The 26,160-nt window shown below is 31.1% G+C and overlaps 1 pseudogene; it reads right to left on the minus strand.

The window, feature by feature from the left end:
• Window positions 1-26,160, minus strand: part of LOC149230867 (uncharacterized) — a 127,682-nt pseudogene that overhangs the window by 84,492 nt on the left and 17,030 nt on the right.

A 26,160-nucleotide genomic window follows, 5' to 3' on the forward strand; every position in this document is an offset into this window, starting at 1 on the left:
AATCAATCACGTTGATTGAAACCCAAATTTAATATTATTACATTCACACTGCCAAGAATGTGATGGACACGACATATAGCAGCAACATTCTAAATCACAAATTGCAAGGACCAAAATCAAAGAAAATATTCAATCACAAACTATACGAGTGTGATAATAACATGAACACTGAATACAGGATATTTTAGAGCACAAAAAATAGCTTCCTTCGTCTGAAGTAAGAGCTTGAATAAACCCCAAAGTTCCAATTTGATCATATTTAAGCAACTAAAGAACATATTTACTGGATATAAGTATAAGGGTGAAAAGCAGAGTAGTTCCTAATGAATCATTACACTGGAACTGTGGAACAAATGGAAGAAAATCTCAATAATTGATGTGTATAAATGTACAACCATGAAAGAGAAGCAAATCAGAATAATTTTTGTATAACATTTACAATGATGAGAGAGTCAATGAATTAATCATGCCGACTGAAACCCAAATTTACATCTTATTACATTCACACTACCAAGAATGTGATGGACATGACATGTAATAGCAGCATGCTAAATCACAAATTGCAAGGACCAAAATCAAAGAATAAACCCCATTGTGACAGTGGGCCGCCTCTGAAGGGTTCTTAATGGCAGCCACTCACACCTAAGGTCAATTTCAGCATACAAACTGACAATTTCAACATACAAACGGACCTCCAAAAACAAGACCTTCCAAATTTACATCTATCAAAGTCTATTAAAAACTTTCTACATCATGATTAATAGATACCCATTTTAGATTACAATGGAAGCTCAAATTTGGTTGACCCCTCAAAGTCTGTCAGAAACTTTATGCACCGTGATTAACACATACCCATTTTAATTGCAACATAAGCTCAAATTTGACTAACCCATGAAACACTTGTGTTAATTTAGACACAATAATCTTATCTACAAATTATCTAACATAATTTTTAATTTGAATGATAAGAACTAGGCTGTAGGTTATTGTAATCTCAAAAGTGTTTTTTATTCTATAAAATTTTAAATATTTAAATAAAATAATATAAACTAGCTAGCATAAATTTAATTTGACAAAATAAAAAATGTCCAAACTTAATCTTAATCGAGTCTCAAATAATCTTGATAACATGATAAAACAACATAATTGACAATGATGTGTTGATTGCCACCGAACGATTTTCCACATCACATGAACACGCCATGCAAGCTTTATATGAATCAACTTTCACATAATCTTGATAATGTTATCACGTTATTGGATAGAAAACCCTAATTGACGATGTTGTGTTGATTTCGACTGAAGATCTTCCCCATGACATGAACGAGTGTGTAAGCTTCTCATTATTCGTTTCTCTTAAATAACATGACTTCTTTCATTGTTTGTTTATTCCTTAAATAGTAAGACTTCTTCCATCAATGACCTTCATTTCCAATAGTGAGAACTATCAGTTCCCTCGACCACCTCAGAAGAATGTAACTAATTCCACATTGGAAATATCTGAAGACATATAACAACAACATGCTAAATCACAAATTGCAAGGACCAAAATCAAAGAATAAACCCCATTGTGATAGCAAGCCACCTCTAAAGGGTTCTTAATGGCATTCGCTCACACCTAAAGCCAATTTCAGCATACAAACTAACCTCCAAAAACAAGACCTTCCAAATTTACATCTTATTACATTCACACTGCCAAGAATGTGATGGACATGACATATAACAATGGCATGCTAAATCACAAATTGTAAGGACCAAAATCAAAGAATAAACCCCATTGTGATAGGAGGCAACCTCTGAAGGGTTCTTAATGGCAGCCGCTCACACCTAAGGTCAATTTTAGCATACAAACAGACAATTTCAACATACAAACTGACCTCCAAGAGCAACAATAACAAAAAAATAGAGAAAAACCCTAAACCTGCAAAACTCCAAGAGCAAAAATAACAAAAATTCCAACAAGAAGGTGAGGTGTTGAAAAACACAGTGGCAATGGCTGGTAGGATTTTTCCTACCGGATAGACATAGAAGCCATGTCCAAGAGTCTTCCATGTCGAAACCTTCTCCAGAGCTCGCCAGACGTTCTCCAAAGCTCGCCACACCTGCAACCAACTTGGAAAACATGAAAAATAGGAAATTAGGCAATGGCATAAATATTAAAGACAATGTGAAACAAAAACCATCAAAAACTTGTAAATTTACCTTTGACCTCGAACTGGCTAGAGATTGGCACTAGCTCCTTCCCAAATAACAGGTCGCGTGAATGAAACAACCACCAAGGTATGTGTAAACCCTCGGCGGTCCAGAACGAACAACACTGGCAGGTGAAATGAAACAAGAACAACAGAAACCATGTTCCATTAACGAGCGCATGCAAGCAGTTAAGCAGGGTTAGTAGGCCAACAATGGCGAACAAGCCACACAGGTAATGGAGTCATCCCGCGCCATCATCGGTGGAGTGCTTCGCCAAAACACCAGACCCAAACAGAAATACATAGAGCAGAGCAGACATCGCAGCAAATAGGTGGAAGAAGGAGGCAGAAAGAGTTAAAATTAGGGTTATAAAGCTTGACACCCACCACAAGACATGGTGCAACACGTCGGGCAGGTGTCGTACAAACGCTTGTGAGAGCCACGTGCCCGTAGCTGAGGTGGATAGGATGGCGCACAGGTAATGGCGTCCCTCCCCTAGTAGAGGTCAGATCCACATTGAAGTAGTTAATAATTAAATTTAAAAAAGGAAAGAAAGAGTGATTTTAGCACAAAATAAGGTTATATTCTATGATTTTAGCAAAGGTTGGATCACACTGAACTAGTTAATAATTACATTAAAAAAATCAAAGAAAGAGTAAGTTCAACACAAAATGAGGTTATAATTTATGATTTTTAATTTAATCGAAATGAAAGAAAATCCATATAACATTGGATTAATATTTTATAGATTACACTTAAACCACACTTAGTTACAACAGAGGGACAAAAAAAAATTCATGTATGGAATGGAGTTAAGGGGAATAGGGTGGAAAGTGTTATGTATGATAGGGATATGAAGTGATACCTAAGTAAGTTATCTAGTAGCATACAATGACCATAGGAAATAACACATTTCTAAAGGTAAACTATGTCCAATCGCAATAAGATGAGACAAACCATAAATTATACATTATGAAATGTTGGTAAGTCCTACTTTATTAAACATCAATATCACCACCCACTAAAAGTCACAATGTCATTCAATCCATATGTCTACATCATAAACAATTGGCATGGAAACATGACTACATCTTCCATCTAAAAATGAGGAAAGCACATAATGTATCATGGTTAAGCCAACATATGCATTTGAAAGAGAAGTTAAATGAGTAATTTAGATAAGTAAGTAACAATTATGGGCAAGCATTTCTTGGAAGCAGCAACATCACCACCATAAGAGTGTGACTTTGAGGGTGTTACCTGGAAGGGCCAAGAGGAAGAAACAAGGATGTATGAATGGCCACAACCCACTAGTGAAAGTCATAAGGCAAATTCACATTTATATTTGTGGATTTTATGGAGACAAAAATTTTGATCAACTCGAGATAGTGGATGCCATTGAGGAAGTTGGCATAGTTGAGGTATATAAACCAACATAGACTAACCATCTAAATTCAAGAGTCCTATACACCTACAAGTTGTGGGAAAACATTCAATGGAAAGCAATTGTCGAATTGATTAGCACAATATTGAAGATAGATTGAAAAGATACTTCAACAACCAATTGTGAATTTTTGAGAGAACATCAAAATAGTTTGAAGTTTGAGACATGGAGGGAGGGCCACACACACATGGGATACATTATGTAAAAATCTTGATGTGGAGAAAATAGTTCAAGGGGATAATGTGACATAAAATTAAAAAGTATTTACTAAGAAAACTAGACTATGTTAAGCAAGAGCTCTTCACATCCATCTATTAGTTGGATGTTGAGAAATAATTCTTCCCACTTATACATTTGTTGGATGTCGAGTTGGAATTCCTCCCACCTATGTATTTATGGGATGTTAAGTAAGAACTCTTTATTAACTATTAGTTGATGTGTAACCTCACCAGTGGCCATGGTGAAGGTCTCCAAACAAGCATGGTAACATCTCATGATAACACATATAAATTGAAATTTTGAAAATAAAAATATTCAAACAAAAATTTGAAAATGGAAATATATGTTAGACATAATTTATGCACTAGGTCAACACTTCATTATATTTAACTTTTGATTGAATAAATGTTCAACCAAATGTTAATGATCTGTGTGTTTTTAATCAAAAGCTATTTTTTTTAATGAAAAAAATATAAAAATATCTTTTTCATTACCATGCTCACCCAAAACAATAATTGAAATTCATGTTTTCACCCAATAACATGTAAAGTTATTTACAATGAATTTTATGAAAACCAATTATTTTTGCTAGATATTGAGTGAACTTGAAAGTTTTCCAGGTTAAGTTATTATCTAAAAATTGTCTTTCAAATTTTAATTATAACATTGTAATAAAAATACATAATAATATAAGTTTATTATTATGTTTTACAAAAAAATATCTTTCCCCATTTAATTGTGTTATTAAAATTTTAATTTAAAATATCTAATTAAATTTCAATTGTAATTCAATATCATCATAAATAAAAAAAAATTAATTTTTAATTTCAATAATTTATAAATAAATTTTACTTTTAATTTAATAATTATTTCAATCCATCAAAATATATATACCCAAACTTGAAAGGCAAACATCTTACTTTATAATACATTATAAGATACATTCTTAATCATTATATCCTCCAATTATCTCTTTTTTTAATATATTTTTATAAAATCGAAATATAAGATACAAACATTTTACTTTATAATATTAAAAATATATTTTTTATATATAATTTAAAACGAAACAAAAACAAAACAAAACATCATTATAACCCATTATAAATACTCCCTAAAATTAAATTGAATATATAAATCAACGTTTCACTAATTTCTAATTTATATGAAATTCTGGCATATCCTAACTGGAATCCAACTCCTATATTATATTATTTAAAAGAAAATCAAACTTATTAAAAAACTAAAAACAAGAAGCAGGTGCTTTTTTCAAATAACTCATTATAATGAATTTAAAACACTTTGTCGAACGTCCATTTTATAACAACTTATTAAAAATGGAGGAAGGTAACAAGTTTCTGAACTTTAAAACAATTTTGTGCGTATTTATTTTAACAGAGAATATGAGGTCGGGCACCAGTAAAATAAAGTGTATACGTTATAAACATATCTGGACGATTTAATTAAGACAGTGATATCAAAAGATTTAAATATAGTTTTTGTTATTTATTTATTTTATATTTTACTATCATTACTTATTACTTTTTAAATATTTATTTTATTTTGTATTTTATTATTCAAGTATCCATTATCGTTGGTTTGTTAGCGTGAAGTTTTGTTGGAGATATATAAAATGGTTTATTTTGGAATATTTTGGAAGTTGATTAATAAAAATAATTTGTTGAGTTAAATGTATTATTTATTAAATTTTGAATTATTGTGAAAATTAAATTAAAATTAGGAATATTATTAATTTGAATGGAAATTAGATTGGATATGAAAAAGTTCAACTCTCTAAATTTATGAAAAAATTCCCCAATATACCTTTTAAACTTTTTAAAATATTATTTTTTCAAAATTAAAAAAAATACACTAATAATTATAAATTATCCATCATTGATATTTAGTATCTAAGAGGTTATAAACACTACTCATCTAACATCAATGATATTTAGTATTTAGGAGGTTATAAACACTACCCATTTAACATGATTCAAAATAATAAAAAATAATATATTAAATTTATTAGTATTGTAAAACGGATAAAAATGTGAAAATAAATATTTTAATATTAACCAAAAAAAAATTAAAAAAAAAATATCGATTTTAAATATGAAAAATAAGTTTCAAATTATATTAAATTTATTAGCATTGTAAAACGGATAAAAATGTGAAAATAAATATTTTAATATTAACAAAAAAAAATTAAAAAAAAAATATCGATCTTAAATATGAAAAATAAGTTCCAAATTATAACTATATACTCATAAATTTATGCCACAATTATTAAATAAAATTATTGAGAGGAATTTGCAATTGGGTATATAATTTGGTGAATTTTGACTATAATAATAAGGAGCCACTGCCGTGGCGGTAGTCCCTGCCGGGGTCTGCAGGGAATTACAAAACTTGGAACAGTGGATGCAAATATTACATGGTATGACAAGAACGATTGTGAACTTAACAGAAATGCACAAAATCATTTAGGAACAGGGTTTGGAGATACAAAGTGATTGAATTCAGCCTTAATAAACATTCTGTTCAATCTTGACTGAAAAATTAGTAATTCATATAAGTCAATATTACATAGTAACAAAATAGCTATGGGGCCAGTTTCTTGACTGGACTATGTCAGAAGCACTTCTTGCTGCATCAGTTGCATGAGCAACAACAATTCCTATCAGTCATTCCACATTTGTGCTTTCTAGCACGGTCATAATTTTGATGCACGGTTAGAAGCAAGCAGTCGAAATCTTCAGCTCATTCATTCTCCAACATATCATTTTGTGCGGCTCATACAAACTCCGTTTACCTACTTATGCTCTGCAATGATTAGTCAAAATCAGGAGGGATATGGAATCAAACACTAATTAAAGATATACATAATCAAGAAGAAGAACTTACTGGGAAGGTTCAGGCCACGGATAAAGCAAAAGAAGTCATATTATTAACCTGATATGCAACTGCAAGAGAGCAGCAAACTTGTCAATAACTGTATTAACAAGCATAGGTGTTGTGATTACCATGGAAACTCCATCAGAGATTATAGGCATGAAGTACGGTTTAAACCTCTCAGTCACCAAGAGAATTAACAAGAACCCTCATTAAATTTACCATGGTTCACTTACCACGCTGATAACATACAGAAAATTTAAAGTAATGACCGAAAATGAATAGGGGGAGAAATACCAGAAGTTGACTATGAAAATCACTATGAAAATGAATTAAATGCTTTGAATGAGAGCATGAAAAGACCTTGTAACATAGAAACCCTCAAAGTGATTCTCCTCCATAACCAGTTGACAAAATGAAACTCAACACAATGCAAGTTAAAAGTGGCATAAGACTAGGGTTTCCAATTTGAAATCCTTACCTATAACTGTATGTTTTGAAGGCAAGGTCACCATATCGCTTTCAAAACATAGAAGTTGACATGCCTGTGACTTAAATTAAAAATAATCGTGTAAAAATATGTATTCAAAAAATTTGTTTATATATATGTGGATAAATTAATCCATTAACAAGCATAGGTGTTGTGATTACCATGGAAACTCCATCAGAGATTATAGGCTGGTTCTCCAGTAGAACGGTCAACTACAGGTAGATGAAGTCGGCGTTGATCCTTCTCTGATGCAATAGATTATAGACACTTTGCCTTTAGCGAAGACTTCAAAGCAAATGCCTGTTAATGCAAAATCAAAGTCAGAGTAAGTTGGAGCTCTCCAAGATGGTAAGTCCCAACTACCATGTTGGAACATAGCACTGGGGCTTTTGTAATCTGTGCAAGTGAACCAATTTGGAAAATTTTCAAATCAGTGATCATGACCACTACTTGATAGTTCATCCAGAAACCATCAGTCCTAACTAATATTATGGTAGAACCAAATTTGCAAAAAACTGTCACGCCCATTGAATCTTTGAATAGTTACAGGGATTTGGGGTCTTAGATTACATAATCATACGTTCTGTCAATATATTTAGTTTTCCACCATGTTGTCAATAAATCAGGGTCACTGTGCCTAACTAGTATGTTATAATCAAATTACTCAATTAAGTCAGCTTATGTCATTGTTAGATGATCTGATTAAGGCTTTGTCAGCTTCATTAGAGGCATACGCTGGTGTATACACAAAACAGAGCTTAATTCTGAGGAAATAGTAAAACATTTGAAACACCATATTATTAAAATTTGTGGAGAACGTTCATAACAAACCACAACTGCAAATGTGGGCCTTCATCGAGATTGGACCACCCCCAATTCTTGTCATTTTCCAATGGGCAGATCAAGAAGAAAATATTTTATTGATCTTAGTGCAAATTTTCGCAACATTCTGTCATAGATTTTTCGTTCTTCGAGAGAGACCTGATGATGTTTGTAAAGTACTTGCAGGCTGATACTATTATTTAATTTGCCAAAAAATTATTGATGAACTTGCCATTCGCATGAAAAAACCTGTAAGGATGACGAGAAAATCCAGTGCGCACATATTGAACAACTACATGGTAATTAACCTACTGATCAGTGTTTGAAAACTGTTAATTCGACAATTAAACCGAACAAACTTCCATCCTTGATGGCATATGCTGCAATGCCTACACCTTCCTAAGCTGATGTGAAAACACTCAAGCGCTTATACTAAAAACATATATTCAACAAAACAACGAATTGAACTATAGTCTACTTTAAAAATATAGATAAGGTGGCAAAGTATAACGACTGAGCCAACCTTGGGATTATGCCTGTCACTGGATAGTCCACGCTTCTTCTTGTCTGTTTTCTCTTTTTTCCTCGAGGACGTTCCAGACTGACGGGCTCTATGGGCCTTGTGAGATTGCTCCATTGTTCTTGTATAATCTGCAGTGATAAAAATAGCATAAACTCAAATCAAATGTCCAAATTCCCTCACACAAAAATAAGTAAATAAATTGAAAAAAAAACACATATTTCTTCGTAAGTCTACTTTTGTTACTGCGACAAAAGGTTAAATGAACGAAAACCCCATTGTAATTTTGTTATTGCTGACAAAAGGTTAATGAATGAAACCCCAGTGCCCTTGGAACGTTTAAGAGGGCATCATGAAAAAAAAAAAAAAAGCCTAGCAACCATTAAGTAATAAATAAATGGATGCTGCATATTTCAACCCAAACCCTAAACCCTGCAAATCCCGGTGATGCAAGCTTGATATGTACATAACATAAATAAGCAGAGAGATAGACGCCAAGAACAACTGCATCAATCAACACAGAAACATTTAAAGCAAGTCTCAGGCTTTACCTTTGAATTTTTCCGCGAAAATAAATTTAAAATCCTCGTTAATAGCAAGCTTCTTCCAACATTGAGATGGCTTGGTATGAAACTTCTACAGTAAGTATAGAATCTAAAGCTGTTGTGCAAACTGCCTTCGGCCTCCGCTGATCATGTGGATTTCAGAAAATTAGATTTGACCAAAAGAGTAAACAATTCAAACACAGAGTGTAGAAATTCCAATATTCTTTTAATCTTTAAAAAATATATATGTGAGCTTAATAATGGTGGAAACACAAAATATGAATTCTGTACATATTTTATTTTCCGAGGTTTTCGGTTGAGAATACCTTACAATGTAACCTGCCTTAGACAATGACCTAGTTTGCAAACGGAGAACATAACTAAGGGAATAAGAACGTTTATGGCGGATGATAATGCCAGTAAAAAAACTGTAAACCTGAAGCTCCCCCCTTCACAGATCCTGCTGCTGCTGCTCGACACTCCTCGAACTTACTCAGAGAAACCATTTCTAGACCACCGTGGACGCCCCTGCATACTTCAACGATATCCATATCCAAACATCTGGCCCAGTTGAACCATATGCAAACATCTGTCCTGCATGCAGGACACTCAGAACACGTACCAAAAACTTAGGACAAACTAACTTATGTTCAGCTCGGAATGTCTTGAAACCTGCGAAGCCGGCAATAAGACCCTCAACTTTGTTGCCCAATCAGAAATTAGATAATAACATTTATATTATTTTTTAATATAAAAACTTTGGTTAAAATCGTGATGCACATCAATATTCTTGGTCAAACACAGGATTAATACCCGGTCAATGCCAAATCGATCGCTATTAGTCCCAGGCAGGGACTAATAATGTTAAGTTAGTGTAGTAGTGTGGTGGGATAGTTTATTGTTTTTTTTTATTTAAACTTTAAGACATCATTGTATTTAACACTTTGATTTTTAGAAATAGCTTGTAGTTGTTGTTCATGAAGTACCAAATAGATATAGTGTAATAATAATAAGGATTAAGTTTTGAATTGTGTTATGAGTTAAAAAATAATAATAATTATGTAGATAGGCATTTGTTTATTGGAATTGGGCACTTTAATCATTTTACTAATTAAAAAATTGATTAGATGGGTTTAAATTTAAAGATACCAGTGTATTCTGGCCGTTGCCACAATATCAATGGATTGAATTCACATCACTAACTTCCCTGCATATCTAAATGGCATAATTAAACCTTGTTTAAATTATTTTTCACAAAACTTCATTAAAATTTACCATGCCATTTGTTAATTGACACCTATGAGGATTAACCATAATGGGAAGACTACAAAATGTAACACACAGCTTACACATACACTTGTGATAGTAGTGGAAAATTTTATACACTTGTCATACAAAGCTTATTTTTAGTTAATGAAATCATGAAAAAATTGGATTGGGTTGGTTTAATGGTTAATATTTCCATAAATTTTAATGATATGTTTGTTATTCTTAATTAATGAAGTCACGAAGAACTTATGATCTCTCTTCCACCATAGTCTCTTTTCCCATGAATGTAGAAATTAATTAAGAAAATAATTTATTGCTAAGTCAAAATAATCAATTAGTAACGCTTGTTATCAGTTTCAAATCATAAGTTTAAATTTATGGAAGAGAGATCATAAGTTCTTCATGACTACATTAATTAAGAATAACAAACCATATCATTAAAATTTATGGAAATCTTAACCATTAAACTGATGCAATCCAAATTCTCTATGACTTCATTAACTAAAAATAATAAGTTGTAATTATATTGAAATTTATTTTAAATGTAAAACCAACATAGTGATGAGGGGCAAGATACATAATTGTATTGTAGATCAATCCCACGTGGTCGGGTTGTACATGAGAGAGCATAAACATGATGTCAAACCCTTGGGCACACAACCAGTTTAATAATTTACTATTATTTAATTTTCATGGAATGATCTAATCCATTTAATTTTCATTGATAAAGACATCCAAACAAGTATCATGTTTTAAAACTTTAAAGTCAAACAATTATTGGAAAATATATGCACACAAGTATTTTGTTTTAGTTTTTTTGGAAAATACATGAGACAAGTATTTTGTTTTAAAAGTTTATAGACATTTATTTTCCTTTGAAATTATGTTATGGTATTGATTTTTTTTCATTTTCACATGTATTTGTTTCTAGCATATTTGAATGTTAGTTACTAGATGTAAAATAGAAAATAAATAAATTTTAATATTAAGAAAACATGAAAATAAAAGACAAAAGATACAAAGCTCAATTTTACATTGTCATCCAATTATAAAAAAATATAAATTTATAGTAATCTTGAAAGGTTGTAAGTTATGTTTAAAAAAGATTATAATAAAAAACATAAATTTAAGGTAATCATGAAAGAATGTAAGTTATGTTTAAAATGTACAGAACATCGCTGACTGATATCTCCCATAACAATGTTTTATGGTTTAAATTATTCATGTGTGACTTCAAAATTAGGGTTTAAATTATTCAAGTGTGATTTAATGATGGATTAGAGGCTAACCAAAAACCAGCGTTGAAATATAGCTAACCTTGAACAGCAAGCACTGAATAGCGAGAAACCACCCATTGATTTGGACTTCGAATGTAGAATGATTTCTTAACATACACTTGTCATAGTAGTGGAAATGTATATTTCCAAATAAGATGACCATCAATTTCAGACCATTAGTAACGCTTGTCCAATTCCAAATAACAGATGTCAATAGTTTCATTAACTTGTCCATCAATTTCACCCTTTCATGTTCTTAATAATAACTCCAAAAACAGGTGTCGTTAGTTTCATCAACTTGTCCATCAATTTCACCCTTTCATGCTCTTAACAATAACTTCGCCACTCCATCTAGGATCGTAACATGGAGGAATAAAGCAACTTGAGCATTTCAAATTGTGATTAAATATTTATTGTACCTGTTATTTATTACCATTCCATCTATTATAAGCATAGTTCTCTGTGGATGCATGCATTTCTTAGTGCTTGGGCTGTTGGAATTGTTGAAGGATTACTGGAAGGATTTACCAGAAGGATTACTGGAACGATTTGAAGGGGCTTCTCTCGGCTTCTATCTTCTAAGAAAGGTGCACAATCTGTTACCTAGATTTGGAAGATTACTACTCTATATATTAATATTGTTTTCAATGGCCACTGTTACCTAGATTTGTCATTTAAAAGACCAATAACACTCTAATGTGGAATGGCTTTGTTCAGGATATCCTGATATTAATCAAGATATCAAAATTTGTGGTTTAATATCTGTGCTGGATGGCACTTTGACAGATGACCTGTAAGGTTATTTTTTAATTATTCTTTAATATATGTGTTTGTTGCTTGGCTTTTCGTAAACTACAACTATGGCTCTTAACGTATTGAAACCCTATGGCATATGTTATATGATTGTTTTTTAAACATATTTTTTTTGGTTTATCATTCTATCATGAGTTCTTTAGTTGTTGTGCAAATCTATTTATCTTTTTGTCGATTTTGATTCACTATCCTTTTTGTAGATTTTGATTCCTCCCTTACATGGCCCACGAATCTCATTTGGCAGTGAAACCCTACCCAAAAACTTAGTGGCTTGACAAGTGAAAGAATGATCTTGCAGCCCTCACCATATTGCTTGCTAATATTTGAAGGTTGTAATCCAATGTGGTCCTTTGTTACTTGAGTTCTCAATATTGCTACAGGTTTTAAGACGCTCCTGCAAGTCCGTGGCTTAGGAACTCCTTCACGTCGCTCATTGTAATTCTTCGATTTGGGTGACTTCTACATTTTCTATAACTCGTCAGTTACGTGAGGTTCCTTGCCCATCACACCCACACATTGGAGATCAACCCTCAACTGCCCAACTAGGTGTTGTCGAATGAAATCCCATGGCCACTGAAATTGGCATAAGAGTAGCTGCCATGTATTTAATCATCCCATGCACAACACTTTATTTGGGCCTTACTTCGACCCTAGCATTATCGTTTTCATACAATCGACCCTTGAATTCACCATATTGGAACGAGCTCTCAATTTGTAGTCAAACGTATATCATTGTTGATGTCCACAGTAGCCAAGAATAGTTCCGTGGATTATAATGGATCCCCTTAAGATACACTCAATGATCCCCAATCCAGTAGCAAAGAATACAAAAGACCCCTATCCTGAAATAGAGAAACTTAGAGGGTTAGGGTGATTTCAAGAACCACCAAAGCTGAATTTGCCAAATAGGGTGAGACCAAATCCCACTAAAGTTAGGCTAGCTGAGGATCTCACTTAAGACTCTCGCTTGAAAACTTTCATGAGTCTTCAACTAGAATGTCATGAATAAATTCCAAATTCCCTGTCTTGCTCTCAATTCTCCACCTCCTTTTAAAGCTTGTCTGCTCAAAAGAAACTAAGGGAAATTACGCTAGATGGAATTATCCTAAGGCCAAAAACATGTGTTCTCCATTCTTATATATATAGTCAATCATTTAGGACTATTACACCATATTTAAGATTTTCTTATTTCTTTAAGGATTGTTAATTTTCTTCTTTTAACAAAATTAGCTCAAAATATGTATTGATATTTTAATTATGTGTCATAAAACATGGTTATAAAATGAGTTTTCTTAATTAAAATACTGTCAAAAACCGTGAGTCCATAGTTACATATTTATTCATTCCATCGACTTCCAGTTCTTTAGCTGTTGTGCAAATCTATTTATCTTTTTGTATTCACTCTCCTTTTCTCTATGCGTTGTGCAAATATATTTATTCATTCCATCGACTTCGATTCACTCTACTAAACAATCACGGGAGTCATTTTTCCCTTATGTCACCTTTTAAGATAAAATCATTCCTTGCGTGGAATAAAGCCATCAAATTTTATAATTAAGGAACAGAATTTCCACAACTTCCAATATGTATATTATTTTTATTTTTATTTATTGTAAACAAATAAAACCATACAATTAAGTGAATATATAATTAAAATTTAAATATAGAATATTATAGATAGTAACATATATTGTATATGAAAATGATTAAATAAAATGATTTTTTTTAAATGTGTAAAATAGAAAATGGGAAATAAATAGTATAAATTGTAAGTGAAAATGGTTAAATAAAATGAAAAAAATCTACAACTATTTGAAAGGGAAAATGGGAATTGTTAGAAAGTAGTACAACGCAGAAATTTAAAAATATTTTACATTGGATATTTTAATTTTTTTTATATTGAAAGCTCTAAATAGTTATGCTTATTGTTAATACTCCACTCCCACTCAAAACATGTTTACCTGTTGCACCCAGAGTTTCAATAAAACCACTCCTAAACCTTAAAAATTGGTATCTATGGGCTTTCCTTTGTTAGAATTGGATATTTGAATGATTTTGTTAATTTATGTTTTTGATTATCTTTTATTATTATCTTATAGCTACTTTACGAAGATATGTATAACCATTTATGAAACATGTATTGGGATTAGTGAGGGCAAAATCAAATTAAAAATAAAATTGGAATAAGTGGTTTTGTGTGTTGAATTATGTGAGTTACATTAGAAACTTGTGAGTTTAGAATTCTCGACTTGTTCTTACTGTTGGATTTGCTAAATGTCACTGTTCAGTTTTCAGCTTTAAACAACATTATTAATTATATAACTATTTTAATAATGGCATGCTATTACTATTTTATCTTCTTGCTCTACGGTTATTATTATGAGTTTTCTTTTAACAAACTCACATTTATTAATTTCTATGCTCATGAAAAGATTTTGAGCATTTCACAGTTTTTTCTTCATCAAAACATTTGCAAAAAAAGTATATATACCAATTGATTAATTATTCATTATTTAATTTGACAATGATCTTAAGATTTATACTAATTTTAATGAAATCAGTTAAGCTTTGTAATAATGGTTAAAAAATTATTTATTAAATGAGAAATTGTTTAAATTATAAATAATTAATAAATATTTAAATCAATTTTTTTATTAAATCAAAAATTGTTTATTCAAATACCTAAATTAGTATAAATTAAAACTAAAACATAAAATTAGTCAATTACTCATAAGCTAAATAACTCATAGTTAATGATAATTAGTCATCAATCTAAGTTACTTATAATTGTTTACTATAAATTATGCATAAACCTAAGACCATATAAATTATTGAAATATAAAATTAACTATGCAGCATTCATTATACATGATTTAATTTGACAACTATTTATTAAATCAGAACTGGTTTACTCATATACTTGAATTACTAGAAATTACTCATAAACCTAAAAACTGAAACATAGAATTAGTCAATTACTCATAAAGCTAAATAACGCATAGTTACTTATAATTACTCATAATTATTCATGAATATAAATTACTCATAATTAACCTAAATTGCTCATAATTGTTGACTATAAATTACTCATAAACCAAAAAACACTATAAATTATTGAAACATAAAATTAACCCTGGCACTATAAATTACTCATAAACCAAAAAACACTATAAATTATTGAAACATAAAATTAACTATGTGGCACTATAAATTAACTTTTGCGCCCAAAGGCTTCTAAAATTTACAAAAACTCAACATATGAAACATTGAACTGAGATTTCTACTACCAACTATATGTCACAACTTTTTCTACTTTTCTCTATTCACTGCAAAGCATACCACAAATTTTTCTACTTTTCTCTATTCTCTGTTTAATGAAAAACACACTTCACTTCAAATATATTAAAAAAATGCCTAAAATATATGATTTTATGCCATCCTAGGGATTTTCATTTAATGATATATATAACAAACCTAAAATTATATTGAGTTGTTTTTGAATTTGTAAAAGAATAATATTATAAACTTAGAACAAAGGACTAAGACCTAACTCCATTTAAAGAGTTAAATGCTTAAAAACCTTGTAATTTTTTTTTTCTTAATCCATCCTAATCCTTGTAGATCTAAATAACCTTAATAATATTCTAATTCTAGATATAGCTCTTAAACATTATTCTATTCATTTGGATGGATGTTTTACTCCTGAAAATTTCACATTGCATCTATTAGAAAATGACATTGGAAACATGATCAAAAGTATATCTATTTGTATTAGCAACTTATCAATATATTTAAATTCTCTTTTGGCATTGACAACATCATCAAAAGTATATCCATTTCCATTAGCAAGTTATAAATATATTTAAATTCTTTTCTTTCTTTTTTCTTTTTTCTTTTTTTTTTTTTTTTTCTAGATGGATATCCCTTTTAAAATTACTCAAAGTGTCCATTTCCATTAGCAAGCCATCAATATATTTCAATTCTCTTTCTTATTCTATTAGAAAATTGCATTGACATCATCATCAAAGGTATATCTATTTCTATTAGCAAGCTATCAATATATTTCAATTCATTTTTTTGATTTGTTAAGATAGATAGCCCTTTTAAAATTGCTCAAAGTATTTATTTCTATTAGCCAATTATCAGTGTATTTAAATTCACTTTTTGATTTGATTTGTTGAGATAGATAGCCTTTTAAAATTACACATAGTATTTAGATCTATATGGAATATATCTATATTTAAACATTTGATTTCAATATTGTGAGAGAAAATCTAGAGAGAGATATAGACATTTCCTCCTTGAATAAGGCCTTGTTAGGTGTGGAGTTCATAGTTGTATCCACTTATTTTACTAAAATCCTTCCCCAAATATCACCAAAATGTATGAGAATCTAGAATGTGCATGTAGCCACTTTTTTTCTTCAAAAAAGCAAATGTTAGATCAATGATGGTTGAAGATTCATCAAGTTATTTGTGTTAAATATTACTTCATTGTCACAATAATATCTAATTTTCCAACTTTCACATCTGCTATCCATATTTAATTGCACTAAGGTGTGAGGATTATAATGGATTTAAGGAATTTATGTATCCTTTTGTACTTAAAGTGAATCTGGTTACTATGGTCCATTAGCATAAGGTGAAGAGGTGCAACACCAAGGAAGGAGGAAGAGTTATGGTCTAGGAATGTGTTGTTTTAGAAATTTAATAATATCATTTTAATTTGATATTTTTGGACTCATTATACTAAAAATTTTAGTTTAGGTTTAGAGCCAACAATTGCGACTTATTATTATAATATTGATATTAAATATCATTAAGTTTTGAAAGATAAATAATTAAAAATATGAATGTGATTGTGATTGTTTATTATTTAAATTTCATGATATTTATTAATCCATATACCATATAATCATTATCATGTAGATATTAATGTAGTCAATTACAATGATTAAGTTGTGATTAATGCAGTGCATTACAAGGATTATCTTATGATACTAACAATCTATTGTTTTATTAATAAATAAGTAAAATGATTTTAGAGTAATTTTAAGTATGAAAAAATTAATATATATGAATGTGTTGTTTTAAAAATTTAATAATATTATTTTAATTTATTATTTCTGCATACATTATATTAAAAAATTTAGTTTAGGTTTAACATTTTTTTATCCTTAACACAATGGAAAATTGTGTTGTCCACCAAAAAGATAAAATTGTGTTTTCTAGGAAAAATTTTTGTTGGCATTGTGAATTAGGTGTTGTCCTTGATGGAAACCTACCTAATGAGTTGTTCTTATTTGATATTATAAATATATTTGTAGAAACATTAATAATCTTGGATTATAGAGATTACGTTTAAAAAATTACGGAATTGTGTTCGGTTTTGTAATAATGTTATGATCCCTCATTTGATTTTATACAATTTGTATATGTGAAGTTTTTATGTATGTGTAAATGGTAAATTATGCATGTATGTTACTTTTAATTTTATTCAACATTAAATTGTTTTTTAGATATCAAATGTATTTTTATTTTTCTATTAGGTGATTTCATTGTTTGATCATGGATCCATTTATTTGGAGTTGTCTTCTATTCGAAATTCCTGAACTTGTCTTCCTCTGGCTGAATTTATCGGCTGTAATGAATTTTACCACTATTTGTAAGAAATGGAAGAATGTTTTGCAAAACCCTTCTTTCTTATTACGTTCCAAGCATGTCTCTACAAACGAATTTGGATTTATGGTTCCTTTCCTCAATAGTGAAGACAATTATTTTTCTCCTGCATATCTTAATCAGAATGGGCACATATCTCAATTTCATTTGCGATTCCTAGATTCAAGATGCAAACTAGAGTATATTGTTGGACCAATTATGGTCTTATCCTTACCAACAGAATCCATTTACAAAGGCCTTTAAAAACATAGGGCCAATACAAATTGGAGAGTGGGATTCTTTTCATTATTGGAAAATGTAAGCAGCAGAAAATATGACTAGGTTGTTCTAAGACATATGTATGACAAAATGCAGTCTAAATTTTATGTTTGCAATAGTCTTGGTAGGGTATGGAAAAGGGTTTTTGTTCCATTTGGTGGCACTTCACCCCCTAAGAATGGTGTGTTTTATAAAAGTAAATTGTTTTGGATGTATCTGGACAAGGAGTATGAAGATTATCCTCAGTATGGGTATAAAATCTATTGGTTTGATATAATAAAAAATGAATGGGGTTTTTCATTTTTTCCAATCACTGACATACGGTGTATGCCATTAGCATTATACATAGATCAATTGATATGCCTTATCAATGATGGCTCCACTTCTTTATGGTGAATTGAAGAATTGGATCATTTCCAATTTGGTAAACCGTGTGTTGAACGAAGAATTTACTACATTGAAGATGATTATGGTTTCATACGGAAGTTGTTAGAGGAAATTTCTGCAGATATAAATAGCAAATGTCCTGGTTATCTTCCATTTCAAATAGTCCATGGTCTGGTTCTTATGTGCAATTGCAGTGAAGTTCCTTTCCTATTATATGACATGATGACTGGCATATGTTTTCCAACATATATTGATAATTCAACTAATGAACAGATGTCTGGGTTTTGGTACCCAATGCTGGAGGATTGCAATGATTTGATTGAGTATGGAAATGTTTTTGCAATTGCTCCCCATATGGATTTTATTGATGAGATTCCACCATTGGATATGGATATGGATTCTTAGGATATTAGTATTCTTAGGAGTTCCTATAAATATTTCAATTTTATATACTCTCTATGGTTGTGGAAAATATTTCCATTTTTGTCTCTATACATACTATGGGTCTTTATGGTAATACTTTAAAATTATGCTTGTATCGATCTTTATGATGTAAAATATTTCATATTGTTTCCCCTAAAGTTTTCTTAATTACATGTAAATGTGTCTCGATGTTATACATTTTTCTTTGTTTGTATAATTATAATTTTTATGAGTTATGCTAAACATGTTTTTTTTTTTTTTTTTTTTTTTTTTTTTTTTTTTTTTTTTTTTTTTTTTTTTTTTTTCTAGTTAAGACTAACCTAAGTACCCATGGGGATTTGAACCAGTGACCTATCCCAAGGAGTGCCTTAACAAAGCACTCATTCACTGTCAATCCAAAGCCCCGTGGGCTATGCTAAACATGTTATTTGTATTGACTTTTTTCATTGATTCTCAAACAATGTTATATATTTATGTACATTTTAATATTTGCATTTATATTTTGATAGTATGTAGTTCCAAATTTTTAGATATGCTTCTAAGTCATATCATTCTTAGAGTATTGTGTCCCAATAGTATGGGTTTTGTTTTGATTCTAATATGATACATGGAAATTTAGACTTTTTTGTTTAAGCTATTTAGAAGAATTCATTTATGTTTTTATCCATTTGGAAAAAGCCTTATACATTTTGATATGTTTATATGGTTGGAAAAAATAACATATAGACTTTTTATGTTTTTTTATAATTTCCAAAACAAAACTTGTTCCTTTTTCATTCTTTTGTGTTTGTTTAAATTATATATTTGCTATGTTCCATGTTTATGATTCCATAATGAATATTTTATTATTCATTGTAGACATGTAATCTCAAGGCACAAGCAAGCGTATAAGAAAACGAAAATTTTCACTAGAATCACATGAGATGTCTAATGAAAGTTGTCGTTTATGATATCAAAAAAATAAGGATTCCATAAATGAGCATAGGAGAGTTCCATATCATAGAAGAACGAGTGAAGCCACTCTTGAAAATTATTTTATAATTCCTCGTAAGTATCGTACTATGGATGATATAATGGAAAGAACATTTCATGTTGATAGTTCATTATCAGAATATGCTCCTCGTCAGCATAATCTTGTTGTTCGATCCTCTCCTAAAAATGTTCATAACATTGGAGAAACATCTTGCAATCGAGAAGAACATCATATCGATAACATGGATGAAAATGTCCACCCTAACCCTTCCATGTGTCCAATTGCATGTTTTGATGGCCAAAGGTTGCAAAACATCTATGGTGGAGGTAATGATGACATTTTGTGTGATGATTTAGATGATAGTTTAATTGGTCATCTATTTGACAATTTCGAGCCATTTGCTCGAAACACCGAATCTTCCAATCCCGCTTCTCAAAGTAATGTGGTCCCACCAAGGGAATCAATCATCCCTAATAACATTTCGCGTGGAACAATGGAGGTAACACAATGATATTTTGATTTTTGCCGCAATAGTGGTTGTTTTATTACATTCCTCTATTTACAATGTTTTGTTTACTCAACTTATAATATATTTTATTCTCTTGGAATAGGATAAAACTCATTTTGATAGAGGTCTAGAAATTAATTCCCAAAGTGTTCCATCTACTAATCTGAGAAGTGAAGATGGAGCATGTCATAACCTTCCTATGCATTCTCCTTGACGATCAAATTGCCAGACCAATGTAAATTTTCAATGTTTTTTATTTTCTTTTCATGTTTTAAATTTTTAGTTGGTTGGACATTGAATTTTATGGCGTATTTTATTTTCTTCGAACAGGACACAAATCATTTCAATAGAGGCATACAAATTAACTTCGTATATGTTCTATCTACTGATGTTAGAAGTGAAGAGGAACCATGTCATAGCATTCATCCACATCGCCAAACAAATGTAAATGTTGAGTGCATTTGATATTTTTTTCATTTTTTCATTTACAATTAGTTGGACATTGTATTTTGTAACCTTTTATGGAGAAACCATGATTTCATCTCATTAGGTTGGATAATTGGAATCCCAGACATCAAATTGTAAATCTAATGTAGGTGTTCAACGTATTTGATTTCTTTTCCATTTTTGAATCTTTCTTTGTTGGAAATTTAGTTTTATAACGTATTTTATTTTTTTGAAACATGAAACAACTCATTTGAATAGAGGCATAGAAACTACATCCCAAAATGTTCCATCCACTGATGTTAGAAGCCAAGAGAAACCATCCCATAACCCTCATCCACATCAACACACAAACATAAATTTTGAATGCATTTGATTATTTTCCATTTGTTTCAATTATAATTAGTTTGAAATTATATTTTAAAATATTTTATGACAAAGAGACCTTTACATCCTCTCAGGTTCGCTAAATGCAGACCATAAATTTGGAAAGACCTTCTCATAAATCCATTCCACATGTTTCAAATTTTCGAAAGGAATCTCATGTTCTTGAAGATGAAGTACATCTTAGAAGAAATTTTACTCTTCGAAATGCTTTTCAACATGGTTCGACCAGTAGAGATCATATTCATTTTGATGAAAACATGATTACAATGCATAAAATGTTTCAAGCAAAGATAGATAGCTTGTCAGTTGTGCAAATGTGCCACATTTGCCAAGAATAATATCCTAAAATCCATGTTTTGAGACATTCTGAAGGACCTGTTTGCAAACAATGTAAGAGTGAAAGAGGATCCCATCATTTTTGTCGATATAATAACATGAATCCTGGTGAGAAACCTCATATTTTAATAATTCTTACTCAAGTTGAAGAAATGATAATAGCACGTGTGAATTCTATTTTGCAAGTGGCACATGCTCGAGGTGGGAAATATAAGTATAGTGGTCATACAATTAGATTTCCTCAAGATATTTCTAGAATTGTACAAAGTCTTCCCCGACATGTTGAAGATATTGACTTTCTAATTGTGAGGAGACATGTCGCTCAGTCTAAATATTATAAATGTTATGTCAAAAGATCTCGAGTGATGGTTGCGTTGCTTTTCAAAATCCAACATGATCAATATTATCGGGATGTTGTATTTGACAATGATTCAGTGAATTCTCTGCCCAAAAGATCAACAAATGTCTCCTCCAGGCTTGAATTTTTTGATTGTGATATTGAAGAATCTGAGATCAATGAAACTAATAATGAAGGGTTTCTTGCTAACGTTTTCCATCTCATCCTTCTTCTTTTGTTGCTCGCCTACCAAATGAACGAAGACAAGTAGAAGAAATTAGAGCATTTCTTGATAATGTTGATTCTTCACATGTCCAAGACATGGATTGGCCCAGTATTGGAACCTCTCTAGTGAATGAATATAATACAAAGGGGTTATTAGATATGGCATTCCTAACATTATTCCCCACCGGTGATGCTGATTGGTTGTAGCCACGTATTTGTAGTGTTGAACTTCATGAGTATGAATTTCATCTTCTTAGGTACAATGATCAAAGATTTGGAGGCCATCCTCGCTTTCGATTTTACCTTTTGAACAGGATAATGCAGCATCAGAGCCAAGAAACTATTGCAGTTTTTGCAAAGAAACATTTACATGATAACTCACCTACAACAATTGAAGAGTTGTGTCACCAACTATCTGATTTACGAGATAATAAGTTGTCTGAGCATCTTATGCGGTTTGGTTCTTCTCTGAGAGGTACAAGGGAATATTGGACTAAGTGTCGAGTTGAATTGACTGACATGATTACTCAGCTAGGATGTCCATCTTTATTTTTTACTTTGAGTGCAGCTGACACAAAGTGGCTAGATTTGCATAACCTTATGCCCATAAATTCACATTCTCGTTCTTTAAATGAGCATCACATGAAAATTGAGAATGTTATCCAGTACCCTAATATTGTTTCCACAATTATGCACCATAGATTCAATATTTTTTTAGAGGAAGTTATCCAAAAATATCTTAAATCTAAATACTTCTGGTACAGGTTTTTGTTGTTGAATTTTTTTTCTATACTTTGTCAACTTTTATTATGATTCTATTTATATTATTTGTAGTAACTATATCTTCATTTTTTTCAGATATGAGTGGCAACATAGAGGTTCAACACATACCCATGGTTTCCTATGGTTAGAAGGTGTTCCTGACATGGAAATACTTGATTGTTTAAATGGTTATGATGTACAACTTGCAAAGATATTCTTCGACAAATATGTAATTGCATGGAATCCACGTGACATACATCGTTGCAATATAATGGTTCCATGAATCCTCAATGATGACCCTTGCCTATTGAATATTGGTCATATTTTCTCTTGTAATCCTCATAATGATTATGAAGAATTGTTAAACCATGTCCAAAGGCACACAAAGTGTACCATAGATTCTTGTTCATGCAAAAAGGGCATTATTCTCACATGTCGGTACAATGCTCCATGGGATCTTTGTGATGAATCAAGATTGTTCATAGATGATCAAGGAAGAAAAGAATATGAGCCAACAAGAAATGATAATAGGCTTAATGTACATAACATTGAACTTCTAACAATGTGGCGTGCAAATGTTGATTTCCAGCCAGTGCTTTCTCGCTATGTTGTCTTGAAATATATTGCTAAGTATGCATCAAAAGCAGAAAAAGGGTCTGAAAGTTATCATCATATGTTAACTAGAATTTCAAATTCTATTGGCTCTAAGGATCATGCTTTATCTTCATATAGAAGGTTTCTTGTAGAAACAATTATTGACCGTGACATTGGAGCACAAGAAACATGCCATATGTTGCTTAAGTTACCTCTTGTTGTTTGTAGTCCGAAATTTGTTTCCTTAAATGTTGGAAGGAAGGTTTTTATGAAAATCTCAAGGGATAGCTTGCAATGTTCATCTAAGAATAATTTTGTTCAACATTATCAGAAGAGACATTTTTTCCTTGAACATATATCTCTGATAAAAACAACAAGATCTTGGACATTTGATAGAAAGCGTAAACAAGATCCATGGAAGCCTAGAGATGTTCATGCTATTGTTTGGGTTTGGCCATGGTTTTAATCTATTCCTAATGAGGCTTCAGAGGAATTTGAAACCTTTCGCTGGATAGAAATTCTCTTGTACAATCCATTTCGTGACATTCCTGCAGAAATTGGCCTTTCAGCTGAAATTATTATTGAAAATTGAAGGAATTTTCAATATCTAGCATGGCATGTTGATCGAAATCTATCAAATATAGACAATATTGAAGATCAAGAAGATGGTGATTTTTCTAACCATGAAATGAATCTTGAAGATGACTTTCAAGAATGGTAGATTTTCTCTCGCTTGATTCCACCAAATGATGTGAATGTTTATGATCTTCACACCCTTGGTCAAAGGAACTTTGATATATCCTTTGACTGGGAAAGTACAACTATTTCTGATGATGTTGCAGAAGAAGCTATTAATTTTATAAGGAATGCAAAATCAAGGGGTGATATTGTTGACCTTTCAAACAAAACATTTGCATCTCCAGATTCTTTGTCGAAAAAAATAACAACTTGCTTTTGGAATTGTTTTAGGGCACTTTGCTGAATATGAGATTCGTGAAGCTCTTCTTATGATTGTTCAGGGCACTGCAGAAACCGAGGAGTCTTTCCTTATCCATTGTATTTTTGAAGCTCTTTCTAATTCATCAAGTAATGGAAGAAGCCCTTTGCTTCTTCTTGCCCCAACAGGAATAGTTTCTTTTAATATACATGCAAAAACAATACACTTAGCTCTAAAAATTCCAATTAAAGATATGCAACCACTACAAGGGCAGTCTCTTGCAGTATTCCAAGAAGAAATGTGACATGTTATATATATATATATATATATATATATATATATATATATATATATATATATTGATTGATGAAATGATCTTTCTAGGATTAATGTTGTTTATGCAAATAAATGCTCGATTACAAGAAGCATTTCCAAAGAAAAAGAATTGTCCTTTTGGTGGAAGATCCATCATCCTTGTGGGTGACCTTGGCCAACTACCTCCTGCAAGAGATAAGCCTTTGTATGCAGGTAATACAACAAGGAAAGTCTTGTGGAACAAATTCAAAAATGTTGTGACTCTTGACACAATCTTTTGTCGACAAGGGAATAATGAGAAACAACCTTGTTTCCATAGAGTCCTCAATAACATAAGAAATGTAGAACCTGTTCTTGAAGATTGGGAGTTTCTTATGTCACGGGATGATATGACGTTGCATCCAAGAGAAAGAGATTTATTTAATGCAGCAATTCACATGTTTCCAACAAATAATTTGGTCTCCTTCCATAATAGGCATATGTTAAAATCATTAAATTATCCAATTGCATGATGTGTTGTTGAGCATTCAAGGCATTCAAAAATCATTGATGTTGATGATGATCAATTGGACCATGAAGTTTTTTTGTGTCGTGGTCAGCATGTTATGTTGACATGTAATTTATGGTTGAAGCTAGCTTGGTGAATGGTGCATTTGGTTATGTTAAGGATATATTTTATATGCCTACCTCTAAGCCACCTCAACTGCCAATGTTCATAACTGTTTTTTTTTATAAGTATCTTGGTGTTCTGTTTGATGCAAGCAATCCAAACATTGTCCCTATCACACCAACGATAAGAGGAAATCAAAAACAAATTCCTTTGAAGATGGCATGGGCTCTTACAATCCACAAGTCACAAGGATTGACTTTAGAACGTGTGTCAGTTGATATCGGGAATAAAAAGCAACAAGGCCTTACCTTCACAACCATATCAAGGGTGAAATCAATAGATGGTTTACGCATTGCACCGCATTTCTCTTTTCAATGTTATGCCAAGATGAAAGATAGAGCATATGTTACAATTAGGAAGAAAGAAGAGAAGTGATTGAAGTCCATATCGCTATGACATACAACAAATAACATTGTGACCTTCTTTATAGTATGTTTTTTGA

This window comes from Pinus tabuliformis, chromosome J, assembly GCF_031772625.1.
Source record: "Pinus tabuliformis cultivar Carrire ecotype Pingquan chromosome J, CPIR1, whole genome shotgun sequence".
Lineage (NCBI taxonomy): Eukaryota > Viridiplantae > Streptophyta > Pinopsida > Pinales > Pinaceae > Pinus > Pinus tabuliformis.